The sequence below is a fragment of the Otolemur garnettii genome, unplaced genomic scaffold, assembly GCF_000181295.1.
Source record: "Otolemur garnettii isolate 467f Iridium unplaced genomic scaffold, OtoGar3 scaffold00235, whole genome shotgun sequence".
In the NCBI taxonomy this organism is placed as follows: domain Eukaryota; kingdom Metazoa; phylum Chordata; class Mammalia; order Primates; family Galagidae; genus Otolemur; species Otolemur garnettii.
In genome coordinates this window covers 1734506-1739440 of record NW_003852630.1, presented here as the reverse complement: position 1 = coordinate 1739440, position 4935 = coordinate 1734506, and the positions used below count along the sequence as shown (strand labels likewise).

Below are 4935 nucleotides of genomic sequence, written 5' to 3'. Positions count from 1 at the left end.
GGACCACAGGCGCCCGCCACAACGCCCGGCTATTTTTTGGTTGCAGCCGTCATTGTTGTTTGGCAGGTCCGGGCTGGGGATTTGAACCCGCCACCATAGGTGTACGTGGCTGGCGCCTTAGCTGGTTGAGCTATAGGCGCTGAGCCAGAACAGTATTTTTCAACCCATCAAGTATAAACTAACAATACTAAACACTGTACAGAGAAAACTGAGGCTGAATGAAGGATGGGAGCCATTCATGTCTTTTCTCCAAACTTGAATCATGGTGGATGGCAGTACTATATGATTTTCTATACTTTATTTCCTGAAAGTAATGTTATTAAGGCTATTTACAGAATTCCTTTTGATTTATAAATTAATATAAATTTAGGATAAGGAATTGACTAGAAGTTTTTTTTTGAGACAGAATCTCAAGCTGTCGCCCTGTGTAGAGTGCTGTGCTATCGCAGCTCACAGCAACCTCAAACTTTTGGACTTAAACAATTCACCTGCTTCAGCCTCCCAAGTAGTTGGGCCACAGGTGCCCACCACAATACCTGGCTATTTTTGTTGTTGTTGCAGTTGTCATTGTTGTTTTAGCTGGCCTGGACTGGGTTTGAACCCACCATCCTCGGTGTATGTGGGCAGTGCCTTACCCACTGAGCTACAGGCGCCGCCAGGAAGTGACTAGAATTTTTTAATATTTGTCCTAGTTATATAGATTTTATCCATTTTCTTCAATAATTGCTAGGCCTGGTTACCAGCCAAGCATAGTTCTACATGGTAGATATACAGAGGTGAAAAACACCTTCCCACATGGAGGTTACATTTCACTTGACGTTAATTTCATCTGTCAATCGCATACTTTTGTTGAAGTATATACTTCTGTTAAAGGCCTCTCTGCTGGGTAGACTCCAGTAAGAGCATGAGACCAGCACTCCAACTGAGTTCTTTCTAACACTCCTCACAGTTAGATGCTTTCTCTCCAGTGTGAAGAATCTGATAGACTGGAAAGTCTGACCTCTGGCTGAAGGCCTTACCACATGTCTTCCATTTATACGGTTTCTCTCCAGGGTGGACCCACTGATGGGCTTGAAAATGTGAACTTTGACTGAAGCCTTTACCGTACACATTACATCAAAATGGTTTCTCTCCTGTATGGAACTGTTGATGGCTCTGGAAACTTGAGCTCAACTAAAACCCTTACCACACTCTTCACATTTACCTGGTTTTTCTCCTGTGTGGACTTGTTGATGACTATGAAGATTAGAGCTCAAACTAAAACACACATTGGGCGGCGCCTGTGGCTTAAAGGAGTAGGGTGCCGGCCCCCCATATGCCAGAAGTGTTGGGTTCAAACCCAGCCCCAGCCCAAAAAAAAAAAAAACTGCAAAAGACCCCACCAAATTCTTAAAACACTTACACATTCATCACATTTGTGTGGTTTTCCTTCAATGTGGACTCTCTGATGGGTATGAAGATTTGAGCTACAACTAAAGCGTTTACCACAGTCCCCACATTTATGTGGTTTCTCTCCAGTGTGAACTCTGCAATGAATGTTAAGATCTGCACTACGACTAGGGCCCTTCCCACAACTGTCATATCTGGGTGGTTTCTCTCCCGTGTGAACAGGCAAATGAGCATCAAGATGTGAGCTCTGATTAAAGCTCTTTCACATTCATGGCACATGTATGGTTCCTCCCCTGTGTGGACTCGCAGCTGGGTTTTCAGATTTGAGCTCTGACTGAAACCCTTCCCACATTCGTGACACCAAGAGCGTTTCTTTTTTGTTTGTTTGTTTTTTCCTGTGTAAACACTCTGTTGAACAGGAATACCTGAGCTGTAACTGGTATCCTTCTCACGTGGACTACAGGTAGGGGACTTCTTTCCCAAGTGTACCTGCTCATGAACTTCAAGACTGGAGCCATCGCTGAAGGTTTTTTCACATTCCTTCCCTTAGTGGGTTTTCTGTCTTGTGTGGCACACTGGGTGAGAGGTGACACATTTAGGATATCTTTGTTATAATCACTGCTGCTAAGAGCTGCACCTCCTTTGTGCTGCATATCATCATGGTGGTGTCAACACGGAGCAGAAATACCTAATTTGTTTTTCTTTCTTTCTTTTTTTTGACAGATAGAGTCTCACTTTGTCACCCTCGGTAGAGTGCCATGGCATCTTAGCTCACAGCAACCTCTGCCTGTTGGGCTTAGGGGACTCTCTTGCCTCAGCCTCCCAAGTAGCTGGGACCACAGGCACCCGCCACAATGCCTGGCTATTTTTTGGTTGCAGTTTGGCTGAGGCCGGGTTCGAACCCTCAACCCTTGGTATATGGGGCCGGCGCCCTCTTCACTGAGCCACAGGCGCCGTCCACATAATTTGTTTTTCATCTGAGTCTGCTCACAGATAATTCTGTCTCATTCAGATATATTTTACTCCAAGAATTTTGAATTTTCTCAATTGGAAATTCTTGAATTTCCGTGATATTGGAATGATCTCCTGTAAGGTTCACTAGACAAATGTCATCAACAGAATTCTGAATAGATTGTCCTGCTCCCACTTGACAGGGGAATCATATTGCCTGAGGAACTGAGAACTTTTTCCTTGAATATTTATCATGAAGTCTTGACTTCTGGTTAATCTGCTCACAACATATCTCTTGATTTGCCAGCATGAAAGCTCTCCCAGTGAAGGGCACTTTAATCCTCCTTCATGAAGAGTCTCCCCCTCATTTTGATGTCTGCCCATTTGGGTTTGGATCTCCTTCATCCAAAGTTTTTCCTCTCTCTCCAATGGGAATATCATATCAGGCCTGAAGGACTGATATCTAGACGAGGTTCCTGGAGATCTCCAGCATCACTTCTCAGTACAGCTCCCTGTGGGCAGAGTCCTCCCCAGTGAAGGCCACAGCTACATCCTTGAATGTTACTGCCTCCTGGAACGTGGTCATTTTTCTCCTCTTCCTCCCAGGAAAAGGCAGAGTCTAAGAAGGTGAAACACCCCAGGAGCAATCCTGGATCTGACCTTGCCTTCTTAGAGTGGAAGGGCCTCCACCTCTCTCTTAAAATTTTTCTAAATACTTTCTCAGCATTCTAACATGGACAAAAAAATTGCGTTTTTTTAGAGATACGTACTGAGATGATTAGATATGAAATGATGTCTGGAATCTGTTTCAAAATAGTGTAGGCAAGTGGAGAATGGGTGAGATACACATTCCACAAGAGCAGATGAACCTTGAAGTGAGGTGTCAGGTGATGGGAACTGACTATACTGGTCTCTCTGTTTTATTTGGTTTGAATTTTTCTATTAAAATAGTATTTAGGGATGGCACCTGTGGCTCAGTGGATAGGGCACCGGCCCCATATACCGAGCGTGGCAGGTTCAAACCCGGCCCTGCCCAAACTGCAACAACAACAAAAAATAGCTGGGCGTTGTGGCAAGTGCCTGTAGTCCCAGCTACTTGGGAAGCTGAGGCAAGAGAATTGCCTAAGTCCAGGAATTGGAAATTGCTGTGAGCTGTGTGACGCCACGGCAGTCTACCAAGGGCAATAAAGTGAAACTCTGTCTCTTAAAAAAGAAACAAAAAAACACCAAAATAGTATTTAGGATGGGCCACTCAGTAACTCACATGTGTAGTCCCAGCTCTTTGGGAGGCTGAGACAGGAGGTATAGGAGTAATGCCTATATGCTTCTGGCCAAAAAAGCCATTTGAGTGAGAGCAGTGAAAAGACTTTGTGCAGCCATACTTGTAAGAAACTGAGGCAGACTCCCATGTGGCTGGGTTGGTTGTGAGCCTAACATGACTAAGGCTTTGGCTGGAATAGCATTTACTGCGTTAAGGAATTAAGGTTGACTTTATAAGGCCAATAAAAAAGCCTTTTGGAAAACTGGCCAGATACCCATCAGTAACCTTTCCCGCCTGATCTGTGATAATGAAGGTCGCTTGCTGATGGGTCTGGGAATGGAAATGTGCTCAGGGACCTCAAGAGAAGAGGAATTTACCCAATGCATACAGATATCTAATGGCACAGATGAAACTTGGGCTCATGAAAGGCTTATTAGAAGTCCAGCCTAAAAATTCCTTATAAAAGTTTCCAGCAAAAAACCCCTGACTTAAGGCCTACATGGGAGCAGAGGTTTGCACACAAATTCCTGTATGCCCTTGAAGTTTCTTTATGCCTTGTTTAAAGATCCAAAGTAACAGCCTCCAAAAGGCAAGGCCAGCAAGGGCAGGTATTGAATCTACCTTGTTCCTTCATAGCCTCAGGCTTCATCAGATAAGAACAAAGAAGTAATGGCTAACAACATGTTCTCCATTAAGTTATGTTAAATTGGGTTATGTTGATAGGGTTATGTCAAAGGTGTATGTTGAGTGGATTATCAAAAGCTAATCACAAGGTAGTCACATGATGTTTAAATGGATCAATGAGGCCATTGCTGTATTGTACGCATGTACAAAATTCCCTATACAAACCAACCGCAGATAAAGAAGCTCGTCATTTTGCCTGAGCAAGCAGATAGTCACCTTTACTTAAAACACAATTTCAATAAGCGTGCTTATTCTCCACGACATCGCTTTTCCACGAGACCCGTAAGGCAACACTCCACCTTGGCAATGTTGGTGCGGTGGTAGCAAGCAACAGAACCAGCAGGTTGGAGGGTGGGCAGGGGGGCCCATATCCTAGGCCTGGGAATAAAAGAGATTATAGCCATTCATTTGCAACCCAGACATGTTCCAGACATGTCCCAGACAAGATGTCCAAGACATGCTATATGTAACCACCTAGCCCTGCTAAATGCAACTACCGAGGGCCAGACATGTTCCAGACACACTAAATGTGACTACTAAGGGCCCCGTGCAACTGTATAGACCCCTAGACAAAGAGCCTACAGACAGACAGAGAGGGGGAAAGAGCACTTTTCTCTCCCAACTCCAGTTTTCTCTCTGCCAGAAGCTCT

The 4935-nt window shown here is 44.4% G+C and overlaps 1 pseudogene; it reads right to left on the bottom strand.

The window, feature by feature from the left end:
• Window positions 1-2926, bottom strand: part of LOC100958560 — a 92846-nt pseudogene extending 89920 nt beyond the window's left edge.
• Between the last annotated feature and the right edge of the window lie 2009 nt (window positions 2927-4935).